Below are 20,940 nucleotides of genomic sequence, written 5' to 3' on the forward strand. Positions count from 1 at the left end.
CCCATCTCCTCCTCCTCCTCCTCCTCCTCAAAACTGCATGGGTAGAGGGTGGTCCATGAGGAGAAGAGCTAAGAGTGAGAGTCATCATGCGATGCAGGCAGAGGGTAGGGTTGGGCTGGGAGGAGGAGTTTGAGAGAGAGAGTTTTTGCGCAGGCAGGGGGTGGGTTGCAGAGTGGTTGCCCACCTATGGTGGTCCTCTGCAATGAGGGTCCAGGTAGTAAGGTTCTGGAACACAGCTGAGCTGTCTGTTCAAGTTGGCCAGAAACAGACGCATGCTGCAAAACACGTTGCTGTGGATTTTCAGAAGAACAAATAAGGCAATGAAGCAGGGATTTTGGAAATAAATTCACAGCATAGACAAGCCACATAGAATGAGGGTCTAGCTCCTATGCTAGGCCCTTGTAAGACTTGGTGGACAGAGATTGCTCTATGGGCATCAGTTGACTCAGTGCACAGACAAGTTGGTATTCCCGCCGGAGCGGTACCTATTTATCTACTTGCACTTTGACGTGCTTTCAAACTGCTAGGTTGGCAGGAGCAAGGACCGAGCAACAGAAGTTCACCCCATCGTGGGGATTCAACCCACCGACGTTTTGATCAGCAAGTCCTAGGCTCTGTGGTTTAAACCACAGCGCCACCCGTGTGCTTAGTTGTATGTATGCATATGAGTTTAGAGAAAACAAATACACCTAACTGTTGTGGAGAAAATTGTGAACAGATGACCAGTGTGCCTGCTCAGCTTGCTGTCATGGTGCTAGCTCTTGTTGGGCAACTTCAAATACCCTGCTCTACTTTGACTTTTGCATCTTTAAATCAGACTTGGTACCAGGATGTTTGCATTTGTTATATATATGAAAAATGGAAAACTGTGACCCCTCCAGCTCAGGGGGACATTGCACCACCTGCCTCCCCATGTTGCAATCACATCCTTGCAGTGAGCTCTGTGTCTGACCATTCCCCTTGGCCAGAAACAAGCTGAGCTGGTTCCAAACAGGCTGCCAGGTTTCAGGTTGAAATGTATGGTGCCTGCCGTGTGCAAATGGTGCTCAAGAGAAGGGGCCAGGTGATGTTTTACTCAGCTCCGGAGGCAGCCGCACATGTAGCGACAGCAATTACAGCCCCACAATACAGATTATTTTGGCCTTGTGCATTTCAATGGTCTAATGGAAGGCCGATTGCAGGCTGGAGTAAAATATCTCCGTAATAAACCCGAAAACGTTTGGCTGCTTGAACCGTTGCCAGTTTTTATAACAATTTCCATCTTAAGCCGGCTCAATACATATTTAATGAAATCTTCTATAAAACCTTTAACAGCCCTCAATTCATTCCAAGTGGTAAATGAGTCAGCAGTTTGAAGTGATGAGCTGGATTCACACTGTCTTCGTTACTTAAGAAGCAGAAGTGATTCTTTTTAATGCTTTTCTCCTCTAAATAACTTTAAAAAAAGAGCCAAGGCTGTATCAATAAGAAGGCAAAAAAACATCCATGCGTGCCAGTTCTGTCTCATAAGAGCCAATGATTTGCGTCAGTCGGAGATGTGCTCATTCTTTTCGCAATGTTTAATCATTGGATGGGCCTGGTAATCCATCAAATGTGTGCAGGTGAGGGCAATCCTATATTGCGGGATTGTCAACACTGTTTCCTGAAAATTCATGAGGCTAGCTGAGAAATCATGATGTTTCATGCATGCAATATAGCTTACCTTCTTCCTCATCCCAGTGTCTTGAAACCTTCATAGATATTAATTTCGTCCATGACTAAGGATGTAAAAGGTACCATTTTCTGCCCTGCCCTGTATTCATTGCTTGCAGCCCTGTTTTCATTCTGCTGCAGTTTGTTTTCCACCGAAACCTGTCATTTGTCTCACTGTTGGTTGTGGCAAAATGATGTAATATCAATAATGTCAATTACACTGTTCCACTCTGTTCATTTCATGCAAAGGAAACACAATGCAAACAGAGTGAGCGGGTGTGTGTGTGTGTCATCAATTGCATACTGTTTGCAGACAGAAGCCAACCACTGCTGTGGATCCTGACCCATAGTTGCTGGATTGATTTCAGTTTTGGACATGAGATGAATAAGAGAGCATTGGCCATTTCGGCTCCCATTTCTGTGAGAATTCCCTGACATCCCATACATTAGGAAGCTAGAATGGCTTACAAATAGGGGGCAGTGTTTCAAATCACTAGTAACGAACTCAGGGTCTAGACATAAGCAGAAATGGAGCAAACTCCATTGACACTGAGAAATAAGAAGGTATCAGCCTGCTTGAGAGAACCCCGAGGTTTGCAGAAGCACACTGGCTTTTTCTCTTTTAGCAACGAAACCCTAGCAGGGCGACCACTCCAGCCCCCACAAAAGCTCATTGAGGACGGAGCATGCTCATAGTCACAGAATGTTGAAAAGAGCATCTGCCTTGCATGGAGAAGGTCCCAGGTTTGATCCCTGGTATCTCCAGGTAGGGCTGGGAATTTCCTGAAACCCTGGAGAGCCACTGTCAGCCACTGTAGACAACACTGACCATGGACCAATGTCCTGACTTTGTATGAAGCAGATGGGCATGTAGATGGAAACCTGAATAGCAGCATTCCTCTTAGGAAGGGGGTATACATTGCAACCACTTTTTAAATATCCTACTGGTCCATCAAGCTGTCTGCTACTCTTCTTCTACCTTCTAGCCCAGTATTTGTCTGTTGACTAGGCACAATTCACAACAGCTCACTAGACTAAGCTCCAGCCTCAGTCCCTGGTTCAAATTGCACATTCTCAGTGAATCAGGCAGAGGAGGCAATGCATATTGCCTGTTGCGTTAATGCTAATTTGTAGTCATTCAGGCATGTTGGCATCTGGTTCAGCTGCCCATCCATGGTCTGTAGAGATGCCCAATGTAACCAGATTTCCTGCTGAAATGCAAATCACATGTACAGGGCTTGCTCATTTTAAAAATGAACTGCCAGGTAAGTTAAAGGCAGAGGCAACAATCATATCAACCCATTATGAAACTCCTCCATAAGGAACACAAATCTCTCTCTCTCTCTCTTTCTCTCTCTCTCTTTCTTTTGGTGATGGTGGGGACCGTTTGGTCTTTCTGACTGTGTAATTACCAGCCAGATGCCAGTGAGTCTCTATAACACATGGGTAGGCAAACTTTTTCAACAGGTTCACTGTCTCTCAGACCTTGTGGGGGGATGGACTATATTTTGGAGGGAAAAAATGAACAAACTCCTATGCCCCACAAATAACCCAGAGATGCATTTTAAATAAAAGGACACATTCTACTCATGTAAAAGCACCAGGCAGGCCCCACAAATGACCCAGAGATGCATTTTAAATAAAAGGGCATATTCTACTCATGTAAAAACACACTGATTCCTGGACCATCTGCGGGCAGGATTTAGAAGGTGATTGGGCCGGATCTGGCCTCCGGGCCTTAGTTTGCCTACCCATGCTATAACATTCTTATGCTAGTGGGTTAAGAAGGGATGTGTCTGCGCAAAGCTTTTAGATGAGAGCGAATCACTATTTGCCTTTCTAAAGGCTTTATTTTGTATTACATTCCTTTGACTTGATTCCAACAGGTCGGCAATGTACAAAGGCAGCAGCCTGCCGGGGGCGTGGCTGCATCGCTTTGTGGTTTTCAGCGGTTAATTTGTTGTGAGAGATGCAGGGCTGCTTTAGGAGGGGGCATAATGCTGCAAATGCTACATAATTGAGATAACAGTGTGGAAAGGGGGCACTCTCATACCACATTGCCTTCTGGCCTGTTCTGGGAAAGGAGAATGTCTTCAGAGGGTTACAATATCTTCCCTGCAGTTTTGTTTGCTTTAAAGCTGTAGCTGTAGTGGAGGATCTGCCAGAAAAGTGTGTGTGTGTGTGTGTGTGCGCGCGCGTGTAGCCAGAGTCAGGTTAGCAATAAAGCACCCGGTGTCTGAGAAGTTAACTTTTTATTCAAAGAAACCCAAACAACTCAGGCTAAGTATTGTCTACTTGACTGGCTGTAGTTCTCCTGGGTTTCATGCAGGGGTCTCTCCCAGTCTTACTTGGAGATGGCAAGGATTGAACCTGGGCCTTATGCATGCAAAGTAGATGCTGTGCCGCTGAGCTATGATAACTAATGAGATCATAGAAGCATCCCTGCTGGGTCAGAGTAAGAGTCCATCTAATTCCCACAACAGGCAGGCAGTTGCTTCTGGGGAACCCAAAACAAGGTTGAAGGCTATAGCCTCTCAGAAACTGCTATTCAGGTATACTGCTCCTGTCCCTGATGGTTATTAGAAAACCTCCAATAAATAAACCAATAAAGAAAATGCTACAATGACAATGCTTTTTGGACTTCCGGGTTGGCGCCATCGCCGAATGGCGGACTCCCTCCGAGCTCCGGAGGGAGCCGGCTCGGCAGGGGCTGGGTTTTACCGCACCGGCGATGCGGGGACCCTTAGAAACCACGGCCACGGGGGCCGTGGACTTGGAGACTCGGCTAGCACCGCTAGCGCCCTCCCGACTCGTGAAGGAGCCTTTTTAAAGGCTACGGATCGGGTGCCGGGGAGAAGCGTGGTGCTTTGAGTCCTCTGCCACCCCTGCCGAGCGAAGCCGCATGCCATCCGGCGGAGAGCGCTGACTTCTTCCATTGAGAATTTGGACTTTTAACAACAACCCGTGAGTAAATTGGAAATCGGGTTTAAAAGAAGAAAAATTTTTTGGATTTGAGACGAGCGGGGGGGGATCTAAAAAGGAAGTCAGTCCCCCTCCCTATTGTAGACATTTTAAAACAAGGATTGGGAAGCCAAGGCCCAAAAAGAACGGTATCTTTGCTAAAATCAAGAATTCCATGATGGGAAAGTACAAGAATTGTGCTGGAGGAAGAATTGAAGGAGAAGGAAAATGCACCCCCCTCCCTGGGAACCGGGGCGATTGAGGAGTGAGCCTGGTGAAAAGAGCCGGTGATTTTGACAGCTGTCAAAGTAGCTGTCAAAGTCGGAATTTTAAAGAGGATTTTATTACAAGGACCTTGCTGGTCAAATTTGTTACAACTTGATATAATTTGTTAAGACTTGAATACAAAATGGCGAAAATACGGAGAACAATCGGATTTTTGGAAACAAAGTTACAACAACCCCCCTAGAGGAGCTTCGGGACATTACAAAGATGGGCGTAAGCCGGGAAAAATACAACACTTCGGAATTTCACAGAACTGGTTATCTCCTGGGAAAGCTGCAAAACTGAAACTGAATCTCGTCTACAGGGTGTTTAGACTAAAAGGAGACAACAGAATACTTTACTGAAGAAGGAAGGGACTGAACGCAAGTTTTTGTTCCTGAATAACAACAACCCATGTAGAGTTACTAAACTTCTGAATAAGAAAGTTTTAGCAGCGGAACAAGAGGAAGCTGGACTATAACCTTGAAAGAACAATGGGGGGAATTTTATAATTTGACATTTTTAAAGATTTAGGAATTAATTTTTAAAAAGTAATCCTAAAAATGGGAAATAATTCTGCAAGGAGTTGGGGGAAAAATGGGATTGATGGACTTAAGACTTCCAGGCTGGAAACATAGATTGGAGGATAAGGGAAATTAAACCGGGGAAGGGGAGGGAGAATTAGAATCCAAAGGCTTGCAACTATTTTCTGAATTGGTTTTCTTTTTTCTAATATATTTCTTATTTTTTTTATACTTTTATTCTGTGTGCTTTTACTTTAATGGGAAAAAAGGGGGACATTGTGGAAAGAAAAGGGGGCGGGCTATGGGGAGAGATCTTTTGCTTTTTTTTATCAAGGGTGTTGCATAAGGTTTGTATAAATTTAAATTTGAACAATGGGGTATATAAATTGTGCTTTAAATCAGAAACAGAACTTGTGGAAACAACAATATGAAAGGGGAATACGGTAGGGGTGGGGGAAGGGGGGAGTCCCAGAAAGTGGATGTTTGAAAATAAGGTTCTGAATGTATCTTCATAATTTCTTTTCTTCTCTTTCTGTATTTTGGAAACTTCAATAAATATTATTTAAAAAAAAAAATACAATGACAATGCTTTGAGTTAATGCTTCCAACATGAGTATCATTCAGTGGAAAATATCAGGTTCTGTTGATTGTTTTAAATTTCATTTCAGAAACTTTCAGCTCTCCCTCTCTGCTATTATGCCAATCTGCTAGCCAGGAAACATTGGCAAAGCTTCACAGTAATGGATGTTGGTATTAGATATCACTCATTACTGGGTGAATGACATGCATTACAGTCCTCATTTTATGCAATTCAAATCCATTCTCCGTCACCTTATTTGACATCTCCAAGCTCTGGCCACAGGAAGGTCTTGCAAAGAGACCAACAGGAAGTCTCTAAATAGCAGCCGGCCAGAGCAGGAAATGGGATCAGTAGGGATGGGGGAGAAATTTTTATCTTGTTTGCATTTCCACAAGAATACAGAAACCAACTGGACTGGCAGCTGGACCCAACTTTCACAGCGGTTATAGGACAGCATTTTCCATTGTAATCAAGAATAGCATTCAAGGCTAAGGGATGAAGAGCAGGCTGCATGACATTCACAACTGTATCCTCTAACCACTTCTCCAGCACTCCACTGCCCCGCCTCCCCAGTACCTGCCACCTGAAGCAACTGCCTCACACAGTTTAATGGCAGGGCTGTCCATGTTCATCCCTGAAAACAACAACACTTCTTTGCATTGATAGCAAATGGCAAGGGAAGAATGATCACAATGGCAGCAAATGCTGCAGCCACCACAAAGAAGGCCTTGTTTCATTCCACCAGATTTCAGCCAGTAGAGGGGCAACAAGCAGAGCCTCCCCTTCTGATCAGAGCATTTGAGCAGGCTCATGGGAACAGGGATGGTCATAGGAACATCGGAAGCGGCTTTATACTGAGTCAGACCATTAGTCCATCCAGCACAGTACTGCATCCCCCCCAACATTTCTCTGATGTCTTATTCAATGATGATGATGAATATATACTCCACCCATCTGACTCAGTTGACCCAGCCACTCTGGGCAGCTTCCAACATATATAAAAACATAATAAAGCATTTATTTATTTATAAAGCATTAAACTTTTTTTAAAACTTCCTTCTACAGGGCTGCCTTCAGATGTCTTCTAAAGGTTGTAATTTACTTATCTCCCTGGCTCGGGGATTGCACAACTCCATACCCTCCAACATTTCTCTAGTAAAAATAGGGACTTCTTAAGGAAAAGAGGGACATTCTGGGATCAAATCAGGAACTGGAATGGCTTCTGTAAATCCAGGACTGCCCCTGGAAAATAGAGACATTTGAAGGATCTGGTATTGTCTACACTGGCTCTAAGATTTCAGGCAGGTTCTCTCCCAGCAATTGAGAAGCCAGAATTTGAACCTGGAACCTTCTGTATGAGAAACAGAGGCTATGCCAGTGAGCTATGACCCTTCCCCGATTCCTTCAGCTATCCTGGTTCTAACCTTTTTACAGTATTGTTGTAATCGAGCTTTGAAATTAGGGAGGTGATACAAAGCCTTTCTGATTAGATATCAAACAAGGGCTGTCATAACATCTTAATGGGATTGATCACCTGCAGTTGGACATCTTAAAAGTACAGGAGCCATTGATGAATTAGGACAGGGGTCAGCAAACTTTTTCAGCAGGGGGCCGGTCCACTGTCTCTCAGACCTTGTGGGGGGTCAGACTATATTTTTTTGGGGGAAATGAACGAATTCCTATGCCCCACAAATAACCCAGAGATGCATTTTAAATTAAAAAAAACACATTCTACTCAAGAAAAAACACACTGATTCCCGAACTGTCCACGGGCCAAATTTAGAAGGCGATTGGGTTGTATCCGGCCCCCGGGTCTTAGTTTGCCTACCCATGAATTAGAAGGTAGAATATTATCTAAGAATTGTGGAGGTATTCTAACTTTGTAGATTCAAATTGATCAGGCTTGTAGTTCTTAAATTTTGTGCACTTTGGAATGTATGTATCCACTGACTTTCACAGTTCACAACTGCTACTACACAGTCCTTGTCTCAGGGGCAGGGGAATATAAAAATGCATTTTAAAATGTGTACTCTGAGAGAAAAATACATTTTTAAAAAATGTGTATTTGAATGTATTTTTGAGCATTTTACAGATTAATGCAAAAAGAGGACAGAATGGATTTTTGGGCGAGCAGCATGTAAAAATGACACAGAACAGAAATAGACTGATTCGCTCATCCCAAAGCTCAGCCTGGGAACATCTTGTCATTTAGTTGTAGCATCTTTAACAGTCTGTTCTAGAAAGTAATGTACTGATGAAATGCCACTCTTGCTAAGATGCCCCTGTTAGCTTGCTTCCTAATATTGCTGAGTGAAGATAGGCACCTGACTGTACCCAAACTGACTTAATTAAGGATACATACCAGCAGACATAGGGATGTCACTTTAAAAGTGGCCATCAGCAGCACCTGCCAGGTCCAATGAACTTTTCAGTGATCAGCATTTGGTCGAAAATCAAAGTGACTGATTCAGTGTAACCATACAGCTGTGGAGTGGAAGCATGCTACATTCAACCATGATGATCGGGGGGGGGGGGGGAATAACCTGTTGAATCAAGCCCATCAATCAGAGGAATTTGGCACTCTCCAGGTGCCCGGCTTTGATTCCTTGACCTCCCCGTCAGCGACTCCCGGCAGGACAAGGCGAGGTCTTTATCGGCCGATTCTCCTCAAACGTGAGAAGAACACAACCACTCCTCCTCCCTCACTCCCTGCCATCCCCAGGGAGGGGAAAGAGACAGACAGAAATGTATTTACATGCCTTTATTTCTGTCTTTCCTCAGTGCAGAGAACAACATGTCTGCACCCTCTGATACCCAGCTGCAGAGAGATAATAACTCCACCCATGTACTTCCAGTACAGGGTCATGTGACACTCTGAGCTAACATCCGGTGCTCAGTGCACATAATAGACTGTCCCTGCTTCCCACGGTACAGTCCCAAAACATCAACATCCTGTTTGGCTTTCCAGCCATCTGGAGCACTCAGCAGCATTGCTCCTTTTTCGTAACAACCTCCCCCAAAAGAATCAATGCGTGTTGCGGCATGCATAGCGTGATCCAGAGAAGAAAACAAACAGTTGTTATACACATAACACTCCCCTGTTGTTTCAGTTCCACCCTTGGAACTCCCCGCCACTGGTTTCCCCAGTGTACCTCTCTGGTTGTCTGGCTTCCAAGGAATGAGTGCATCTGCATTACCTTGGCTAGCAACTCTCTGTTGTGTCTTTGTCTCTGACTTAGACACAGCTCCAACCTGTCTTCGGTTGTTTACAACAGCAACACATGCAACAGCTAAATTAGCATACTCTTCTGAGTACCTTTTGGGTGGTTCACCCTTTGTGACTCTCTCAGACCTGCGTATGAGGTGCTGATCCTCTCTGCTCACTGGTTCTGTCTCAGGACTCTTAGGAGAACCAGTTCCAATGGTAAACAGTGGTTCATCCTTCAGTTGTGAAGGCCTATCCATTGTGTGAGATTTCCTCTCAATGACTGTGACGACTGAGCTCTCCGAGCTATCAGTGTCATCACTCTCAGTACCACTGTACTCTGTGAAATCATCATCATCATCTGAATCGTCCTCTGTGGGAAATGTGTGCACTATCACTCTCTCCTTTTCAGGAGCACTCTCTAGAAATTTTGTGAGAATCACCTGACCAGATTCAGACAAAATTACTCTGTAGAGACCCTTTTCATATCCCACAAAAATGCCTCTGGCATTCTTTACTCCACCTGGAGCTTCTGTCCTCACATGAGACCCAAAAACCCTGAAATGGGCAACAGAAGGTTTTCTCTGGAACAGTTTCTCAAAAGGAGAACTTCCCAACTCTTTTGAAACCTTTCTCACCCATGCATAAGTAAACGACATGAGTGACTCCGCCCAGAACTCATGTGGCAGATGTGAACTAAGCAATTGCGCATTCATCCCCTTTTGCAATTCTCTGTTCACTTTTACACAGACACCCCTGTTCCACGCTTCCGCTGAAACAGCAATCTTGTGTCTGATCCCCTTCTTCTGCAGGAACCTCTGGAAATCCTGTAAAAGAAAAATCTGCTTCTCATCTGTCAAAAGACAATCAATGTTAGCATCATGGATATCTTTAACTTTGTCACAAAACTCCTGAAACCTTTCCAAGGCTTCCTGTGGTTTCTTTAACACATAAACCCAGACAAAGTTAGAGAAATGATCCACACACACAAGATAAAATCTCGCATTGCCTCTAGATGGTTCTAGAGGACCAATCACATCAGCATACACCCGCTGAAATGTTCTGTCGACCCTGGCCACCTTCTTGGCGCTCGTTTTGGTCACACCTGCAAGAGAAATCAAGTTAGACTCAGAATTACATTCCATGTAATCACTTTGGTCAAAGTCCAACAAATACAGTCCATCCTTCTGTCTGGCAGAAAGATATAACTCTCCATCTTTGAAGATCTCGCAGCTCTTATCATCATAGGACAGTTTCAGTCCTTTCTTTGCAATCTGCGAAACACTCAGCAGATTGAACTTGAATTCAGGAACCAAGTAAACATTGTTTATTGTCAAGTTCAGACTCTTAAGATACACAGATCCAACCCCAGTCGCCTCCAGCTTCTGACCGTTGGCTTGTTCCACAGCGAAGCTTTGCTTCTTAAACGTCGAAAAGAGTCCTCTGTGCGGGGACATATGAAAATTACAGCCCGTATCGATTACAAAAGAGTGTCCAACATCTGGCGTGGTTCCTTTCGCCATCAGGGCCTTTGCAGGTTTCACCGAAGACTTGGTATGACCTTTGCCTGACGCCTCAGGCTTTGCTGAGCGGCCCTTCGCTCCTTTTGGCTGGCGTGGCTTCTTGCAGTTCCGCTGAAGATGCCCAGCCTGTCCGCAACTGTAGCATCGGACAACGTTCAAAGCTACAGCATCCTTTCCAGTAGCCTCATCGGTGGGGGAATTAGAACTCCGTTCCTCCCTCCCCCTGTCCTTTACTCCCAGTGCAGCATGCCGGCTGTGTTCATCCTGAACCACGGCACTCAGGGGCACTCCCCCCTTCTTGGCATCCATGCTGAACTCAAGTCTCAGCTCTTCACCCTCGAGCTAGTTAAAATCCAAAAGCTCCTTTTGAGCTCTCTTTCTGCCTCTCTCTCAGGCAGGCAATCTCCAAGCTCAAAGTCAAAACAAACTTTCGCTTTCCCGGCTCTGACTGAGCCAGCCCCAGGTGTCAGTAGTTTTCCACTGCCGACTGTCGTTGCTTAGCAACCTTCCCCGGGACGGGAATCCTTATCTCACCACAGGAATTTCTGGTATGCATGCCTTTCTTTCAGAGCTGTTTTTATCCAAACGCAGCTCTCGTGAACCAGAGAATAAATCAATCTGCATTCACACTTTTAGCCCGATATTCAGCATACCTTTTTGGGGCTCCGTTGCTTGGAAAACACCCCCTCTTGGTGCCAGCCGTCTGTTCAGCTTCTGGCTGCAATTGCAGACGTTATCTTCTTTCCTTGGTGCAGAGGATGGCACACGATCCATCAACCTCTCACCTCTCATGCTGATTCCCATGGATCAGATAACCAGCAGCGTTCTGCTACCATATGTTGAATCAAGCCCATCAATCAGAGGAATTTGGCACTCTCCAGGTGCCCGGCTTTGATTCCTTGACCTCCCCATCAGCGACTCCCGGCAGGACAAGGCGAGGTCTTTATCGGCCGATTCTCCTCAAACGTGAGAAGAACACAACCACTCCTCCTCCCTCACTCCCTGCCATCCCCAGGGAGGGGAAAGAGACAGACAGAAATGTATTTACATGCCTTTATTTCTGTCTTTCCTCAGTGCAGAGAACAACATGTCTGCACCCTCTGATACCCAGCTGCAGAGAGATAATAACTCCACCCATGTACTTCCAGTACAGGGTCATGTGACACTCTGAGCTAACATCCGGTGCTCAGTGCACATAATAGACTGTCCCTGCTTCCCACGGTACAGTCCCAAAACATCAACATCCTGTTTGGCTTTCCAGCCATCTGGAGCACTCAGCAGCATTGCTCCTTTTTCGTAACATAACCCCCCCACCTGGCATTGGATCCCCATAAAAAAGAACACTGCAGTGTAACCAGAACAGCAAAACAAAGGCATTTTACGGGAGATAAACTCTGAATTAATGCAGATGTGACTTATCTAAATTGGGGTGATCCAGCTACATTTTCTAAAGCTGCTATTTGAAGAACTTAAGACCTTGCCAGTTATCACGAGTTCATAAATATGACGGCGCATACCTTATCCATTTTTAATCATGGACACACAAATCTCCGACAAGCACGTCCAATGAAACCAGTTGACTCTCAGCTGATCCCATCCATCTTTCATGAGGCAGTGGAGGCGATATGGCAGTGATGGCCGCCATGCCTGAAACGGGACCTGTCACTTCCTGTCAAGCGGGGTGAGACGAGCTGGTGCAGAATTTGTTAAACAAAACCCATCTCAAGCTGTTATCCTCTACACTCATCTCCTCGATTAAAGGCACTTAATGGAATAATGAGCAACTGGGAGCAACTTACAAGGAAAGTTCATTAAACCTAGTTAAAAATGAATAAAATTCAAAATCAATTCCCATTAGCAAATGCACTGGCATTCCACATATCTTTAGGAGTTTTATTATGAATTAATGCATAGTCTACGTATAATGATGCTCACTTTTGCCTAAACTCTTTATCTTTCCTCGCCCTAATAGAAATGAAAAGGACGTAAGCCTTGGTACACGTCTCTTCTTCTTCTTCTTCTTCTTCTTCTTCTTCTTCTTCTTCTTCTTTTCCCAAGCACGGTATAAAATATTTAAACAATGTCTTTTTGCTTCTTGTGGCCGTGCCCTTATTGTGTCAAGTCAAATTAGTTATGTACTCAAATGGGAGTAAACAAAGGTGACAGATAAATGAAACACAGGGGGACCGACGTGTCAGTAGCGCCCTTGCATACAAGCCGTCTATCAGCTCCTTGATGGCGGTTCTGTACTTTGCCATGCAAGAAGCCAAAGGAGGGAGATCAAAGCTTTAGACCTAATTGCTTTTTATATGACCAGACACATTCCCCCTCCCCTTCCTCTCCCAGTCACATGGACTGCTTCTCCTTTTGTCCTCCCTGATGAACTTCCTAGTCTTATTTAAGAAGCAAGCAAGCATTAAGTGCAGCTGAACAAGTGGTAGAAATGCCATCACGGCCTTGATCTTTGCTTCATTAGCAGGAGCGTTTGGAATAAAAATCTTAATACGCACGAATTAATTGAGGATTTGCGAGAACCTCCCCCCACCCACCCACTCACTTCTGAGAGATTGGGCTAGTCTTATTGAAACATCTTTTGGGCACACTGCAGAAATCTTCACATTTCTCTCAGAATGTTGCTACAGGCCAAATCTGACATCAGCTAGAGATGCTTGAAGAATTTGGTGTTTCTTTTTCTGAATTCTGATACAAACTGGTCTTCACGTTTCCTGAATGTTTCAGTACAATTCTTGGCTCAGAAAAATCTGTCAGAATGCATTTTTTTTTGAAGTGCATTTTGAGAGATAATGCATTTATAAATATATATTTTGAAAGAAAAGATCTTTAACAATAGGTATTTAAATGGAAATTTTCATGTATTTTTTTTTTAAGTTCTACTTGGAGATGCCAGGAATTGAGCCTTTTTATGCTGACAGGCCTTTGCAGCTGCTTAAAAGTGTTGATTGACTGGTCTTTTAAATGATTATTTTGTACTGCTTTTACAGTGGTACCTCGGGTTGCAGACGCTTCAGGTTGCAGACGCTTCAGGTTACAGACTCAGCTAACCCAGAAATAGCACCTCGGGTTAAGAACTTTGCTTCAGGATGAGAATAGAAATTGCACAGCGGCGGCAGTGGGAGGCCCCATTAGCTAAAGTGGTACCTCGAAGGTTATGAACAGTTTCAGGTTAAGAACGGACCCCCAGAACGAATTACCAGAGGTACCACTGTAACAGCATTTTGTGTTTTGCTGAAGACCTATATTGTTGTACACTGTTATTTTATGCGATGGTGGTATATTATAAACAGTTTTTTAAATAAACAAGCTGGAGATCTTCTGCATGCAAAATGGATGCTTCGCCACTGAGATCGTACCTTTCCCCAAGGTGTTTTGCTCCGGCCAGTTGTCTTGTGACTGCTTTTCCTTCTTGCAGCTCAGTGTTAAGCACCTCCTCCACCTGGCCTCCTTTTTTCTCCTCCATCCTCTTTAAAGGTCCACTTTAATAGTCCACGAATCTCCAAAACCACAGATCCTCTTTCCTTACCATCGTAGCTCGCCTCTGCTCTCTAGAGTGCACACCTTTTTTTATTAGCTTCTCCCTTAGAAACCTAGTCATTGCCAGGTCAGTGCTACGGAACAGCATCTTTTGCGAGCTTCAATTTAGCTTCTAGTTCAAGTCACTGGTGCTGGAGACCCTGAGCTAGAATATCAGCTACTAGGGGTGCACTACAACTACTAGGGGTGTACATGGGCCCCTAAAAGTCACATTGTACCTACACATTGTTTAAAAATTGCTATGATAGTCATTACCATTTGGCGGGGGGGATACAATAAGAATCATAGTGTGGGGGTGCTGAGAGGGGCTCCCAGAGTTTCCAGAGAGGAAAGCTGGACTTACGTCTACTTGCCCCCATACCTGGATACCCACTTTGCCTCTTGATGATTAGATTCAACTTTGTCTCGTGATTCAAATTTTATAACTAAATTTTTATTTATTGATTTAGCACTTTTGTAACCCACTGTTCCTCCAAGGAGCCTCTCACACTCTATTCTAAATCATAGTTGATTTATATTTCTTAATTGCACATCATTGCAAAGCCATTTCCTCAAATAGAATGGATCTTTGTATGTTATTCTAATTACAATATACATTTACCTGCACGTTTTCCCCTGGCATATGCATTTTTGTATACATTACTTGGCTGGAGAACTGTGTTGCAAAATTTGGATTTAAAGGGTGCAAAATGTTTAAAGGGGGGGTGTCTATTTTTAGTTGGCACAGCATTTCAGAAAGTGCAAATTAACCCAGTTCCTCTTTAAAAGCAAAGTGAATCAAATTTCTCCTCCATTCCTACTTCTGAGTAAACAGTCTTAGGTTTGTGCTTAAAGTCTCTGTACATCACCAAAAAATGCTATGGTCCATAAATAAATCCATTCTGTTATCAGCTCCAAAGGTCTCCGGGGAAATACTGGAATGATGCGATTTGTCTGTCAGATCATAGTGTGAGGAAATAAATATCTCTGAATGAAAACTATTATCCTTTCAGAAAGTGACACCCAAGCTATGATTTACTAAACCTTCCCTCTCCCCACCCAGCCACTGCTTGCCTATTCCTTGCACTCAAGACGAGGAGCGAGACAGATTGCCAGAAGAGATAATCCTGAAAAATATCTTTTATCAAAATTGTATAACCTCTTCTTTAAGAGCACCATCACAATTTGGGCAGCATTGCTCCAAAACGATGGGACACTGGCAATTTTTTATGAATAATGTTTGTTGATCCCCAGCAAGAGATGCACTTTGAAGAAGATAAAAGAGGGTGATGAATCTCTCCTTATTTTGGCACTCATCACACCCACTAGCAGAATGAACATCTTGCAGAGATGTAGAATTCTGGTAATTTTGCATATTCTTATCTAGGGTCTCTATTATAATCAGGGCCGGATTTAGATTTGATGAGGCCCTAAGCTACTGAAAGTAATGAGGCCCTTTATATGTCCAGCTGACCTTTGTCAATAACAAATTGACACTGGTTTTTGTGTGTGTGTGTGTTGAATATATGTTATATGGTAATTTATGGACCTAATAGGACCATACATGACACAAAACACTGTAGCTGTATGTAGGTTTTATTTTATTTGTTTTTTATCTTTTTTTTTTGGAAATTTACATCCAGGTTTTTTTTCCCTTTAATTTTTTTTGGGGGCCCCCAAGAGAGTGGGGCCCTAAGCTATACTTGTTTAGCTTATACATAAATCAGGCACTGATTATAATATACCCTAGATGAGGTATGGGGAGGAGGCGTGGCTTATTCCAGCACAGGGCTGTACAATATACTGTACAAGCAAACCAGAGCACTGCATGAAATGGAACTGTATCAATGTTGGGGAACCCAAAGGCCTCTGGATGGTGTGGTCTCACTCAAGACCATGCCCTGGCAATCACTTTGTGAGTGTGTGTGTGTGTAGGATAGAGAGGTGGAGAAGAGGATGCAACTGGTACACAATGAACTGACAGCGGGGTGGTGAGAAGGGCTTGCAGGGAGCCACAGGATAGCTTTAGGCCCTAGCCTCCATAGGTTTTGGACGAGGCAACACCCCCCCAATCCTTTATAGGACTACCCCTAAATATTTTGGGGAGGTGATGGCACTCCTCCCCCCCAACTCATCAGCATAATACCCCTACCAATGCCTAACCGCCAAAACCAAAGGTGTTGTGACGTTTTGCTACGAGGTAGGCGAAAAAACCAAAAGGCTTTAAAAACAATGCCAAGTGGAAAAACTCCTACCAGGCCCCTTGCGGCGACCAACCGAGGTCCATAGCAAAGTCAGAGGGAACCTATAGGGCGGGCGGGTGGGAATCTGCAGCTGAATCAAAGAAGGAAAGGGGCATTCTCGGCCCGTGCCATCCTTAAATGACCCTAGCCCCACCCCTGCAGACAGCCGATTGGCTGGCCCAGGGTATGACGCGGCCCGAGGATTCCCCTGATCGCGCGGGGCTGCAGCCAGCCCCACGCGGATGATGGTGGGGCGTGAGCCCGCAACCCCCCCTCCTGATGTCGGGAGTGGCTTTATGGAAAGTATCCGTGTGTGTGTATTAGGGGGAGGCCCTGTGCATCAGATCTGCATTGATAAAACGGAAGGGAATGAAGCGGGCATGTGGAGGAAGAGATGCGAGGGAGAAAGGAGAGAGAATGGAGAGAAATATAATGCTGCAAACTCTGCCTGCATTTGCCCCTGGATTCACCAACTTTGGCTTCAACTTTGGGCTTTAACCCTACCTGCTTTGTCCTCTAGCTTACCACCAGCATGCACCCACCCCAGGCAGATTTCCCTCAAATGAATGTTGGCCTTATAATCGTCAGCAGCAACAATAAAGGCTCCGGCTGCTTGATAATCATGAGACCTGTGCTGATTTAATTCAATGAGATCCCTTTCTGTTATTATTAGTATTATATAGAGTTTGGTACCTTTAATATATATAAAGGCGAGCATGGAGCTAGCCTGCTATGCCTTAGAACTAACTCCATCCAGTGCATTTCCATTTCTTTGTCCATTGAATGGTAGAGATCCCTGCTCACATTTGCTGTCACAAACTGCGTTGAAAAACCTCTGCTGTATTGAAAGCATTTTTCTCTGGGTTTTTTTTTTTTTTTTTTTTTTTTGCAGGGAAGGGGAGGGAAATGCAAGCACCAATATTCCTTTGGCATGGCAGACGTAGCTGAGCAGTTGGAACCTGGGAAGCTGCCTCACACAGGGGTCTGCTGAGGGATGTTGTACACTCCAAATCCCAGGCAGCAGGGCCAATGGTGAGGGTTGAGAGGAGCTGGAGTCCAGCAACATCTGGAGGGTGCCCGGGTGAGGAAGGCTGTCTACATTCACTGGCAGGGCTGGCCCAAGACAGAACTGTCCCCAGGCCACACCCCTCAGAAGCCCAGCTTCAAATATGATGTCCCAGCTCCCAGTGAAGGTTTGCAGCCAATGGAAGAAAGCAGCCAGGAACAGAGAGAATTAACTTTCATGCAGGATGAACAGCAACTAGTGCCAAATCCCCCACCCCTCGGAATGACGATAAGGGAACAGCTAAGAGCGAGTGGGAACGCAGCCAAAGCTCTCGGGAAGTTCAGACAGGCACGAAAAGAGACAGAAATAGTTTGTCAGAAAGGAAAGAGGGGGGAGCTGATCCAATCCCTCCTCAGAGTCGGCTAAGGGGTGGGCTGCTGGACCAGATACAAAGCAAGCAAGTTCTCCATTTTTTGTAGAAACCGGAAGGAATCTTCAGAAGGGTCATCTTGATTGATGATGTCAGAGGCTGTGTTAGAGCCGTCCAGAGCCATCTGTTGGTTCTGACAATAAATCATCCTTTTTAATTAACTACGCTTACTGTATTATCAAGCTGTGGACTCCTGACATATGAGTATTTTTGTCTGGCTAAAATGTATCTTAGAACTCTGGCAATGCCTCTTGCTTGTCTGGACGGTGCATAGAGAGAAGAGAGTACAAGTGTTTGCAGAAACTAGCTAACCAAACAAAGGTAAAATTTGCATGTGTTTCTCCACCCACTTTTGTCTCTGCCCTGCTCAACACTGGCACATGACCCTTGGAAAGTTGCTCAGAAGGGAATTTGGTCCTCTGAGCTGAAAAAGATTCCCGACCTGTGATCTATACTATACCTATTTATTACAATAATTGTACTGGCACAGTAGATTTCCCACTATGGAAATAAAGCCTCCCCCCCCCCTCCACTAGCAGTTCAAGAGAGCAACTTAGGAAATGTTACAGAAGTTTGAATTTGCAGATGTAGCCAGTGATAGGCTATGTTTCATTGAGATTAGCTCACTGGTTTGTTTGTTTGCAGTACGATCCCACATTGGACTCTTTGATCATCATATTTGGTCCTTCTCTGGGATTTTCCTCTGAGGGAGGCTTAGAGGGTGATGACAAGGGAAAGTTGCGTGTTTTCAGTGCTGGCTTCCTGTCTGTGGAACACACTCTCCAATGAGGCCCGCTTGGTAGCTGTGCTAAAATATTTTTGGTGCCAGGTAAAGACCTATCTTTCACCAAAAGCCTTTGATAGACCAAGGCCACACCCATGCCATACATTTAAAGCACTATAACAATATTTAAAACAGTCATGACTTCCCACAAAGAATGCTGGGAGTTAGTTTGTTTAGGGTGCTGAGAGTTCCCTCCCAGAGCTACAGTTCCCAGAGTGGTTTAATATGATTTAATAATCAATCCCTATTAAGGGCAACTCTGGGAAATTTAACTCTGGGAGGGGCGTACCTTGGTTTTTGAACAGCTTAGTTTTCGAACATTTTGGCTCCCAAATGCCGCAAACCCAGAAGTGACTGTTCCGGTTTGTGAACTATTTTTGGAAGCCGAACGTCCAATGGGGCGTTCCAAATTCCTGCAGCCAATCAGAAGCCACGCTTTGGTTTCTGAACGATTTGGAAGTCGAACGGACTTCCAGAACGGATTCCGTTCGACTTCCAAGGTACGACTGTAGGTACCTGTTAACAACTCTCAGCACAAACTCCAGCTCCCAGAATTCTTTAGAGGAAGATATGACTGTTTAAAGTGTGCTTTAAATGGATAGTGCGGATGTAGCCTCAGTTGAGTTTGTTTTACTGTTAGTGTGCTGTTAAAGTTTCCCATCAATGTTATGGTAGTGTGTCCTGTTTTTTTCCTTTGTTGTATGAAACACTAACGCTTTATGATTCCCCTTCTTATGGTCTAATGCAGGCATCCCCAAACTGGGCCCTCCAGATGTTTTGGGACTACAACTCCCATCATCCCTAGCTAACAGGACCAGTGGTCAGGGATGATGGGAATTGTAGTCCCAAAACATCTGGCGGGCTGAGTTTGGGGGTGCCTGGTCTAATGTATCCCCCCCTCCCATGCCGCAATATACATTGCGTGGCGAGTTCCCACCTCCTGCCAGTAGGAATAAAGACACATGACACCGTTGTTTTAAGGTTAATGGGCTAAAATTGGCCACAACTTTATTGGTTACAGGTGATGAGCGGTATTGGCTTAGACATTGGTCCTATCCAACTATCCGGCTTCAGCCTGCTTGCTTGAAGACCAGGAAGGGTTAAAACCAGCAGGGGGAGCCCTGCTGATGCACATCAACTAGGCACTCCCCCGGGGTCACCGCTTGGGAGCGTGCCTTGGGCCCTGGCCTCCATAGGCTTCGGACAGGGCCACCACCCCCAGAATCCTTTACCGGACTAGCCTTCAATATCTGGGGGAGGTGATGGCACTTCTTCCCCCATACATATACATAACAATACCCATACCAATGCCTAACCGCCAAACCGAGAAAGTTGTGACGATTTGCTACGAGGTAGGCGAAAAACCAAATGGCTGGTGCCAATTTGCCAAGTGGAAAAAAATTCCTACCAGGCCCCTTAATGGCGACCAACCGAAGTCCATAGCAAGGTCAAAAGAGGAACCTTGAAGGGCAGGTGGGTGGGAAACCAAAGCAGTCAAAGAGGGAGATCCTCAGCCGCACTTGCCTTAAGTGAGGCAAGCCACACCCCCTGAGCCAGCCAATTGGCTGGCCCGGGGATGACACAGCCGAGGATTCCCCAGATCGCGTGGGGCTGGGAGCCAGCCTCCGTGCACATGTTGGGGGCGTGAGACCCGCAGCACCACCTCCTCCTGAGGTTGGAAGTGGCTTTGCCTGGAGACTTTGTAGGTAACAAGCGGCTAGACAGTCAATGTGGTGTAGCCGTTATGAGTTCTGGGCTAGGACCTGGCAGGCCAGAGTTCAAATCCCCACTCAGCCATGAAGCTCACTCAGTGACCTTGGGCCTGTCACAGACTCTCAGCCTAACCAACCTCACAGGTTTGTTGTGAGGATAAAATGAGAAAGAGGAGAACAATGTATGTCACTTTGAGCTCCTTGGAGGAAAAGTGGGTTACAAAAGTGCTAAATCAATAAATAAAATCTTAGTAATAAAATTTGAATCATGAGACAAAGTTGAATATAATCATCAAGAGGCAAAGTGGGTGTCCAGGTATGGGGGCAAGTAGGCAGAAGTCCAGCTTTCCTCTCTGAAAACTCTGGGGGCGCCTCTCAGCACCTTCTCGTCTAGGCCATCCTCCCTGCTTATGCATGTATGTCTTTTAATCCCTTTTGCTTCATTAAGTGGTACTACTCAGATCTGTTAACCCTGAGGAGCAGCC

Source organism: Podarcis filfolensis (genome assembly GCF_964270895.1).
Source record: "Podarcis filfolensis genome assembly, chromosome: 15".
Taxonomy (NCBI): domain Eukaryota; kingdom Metazoa; phylum Chordata; class Lepidosauria; order Squamata; family Lacertidae; genus Podarcis; species Podarcis filfolensis.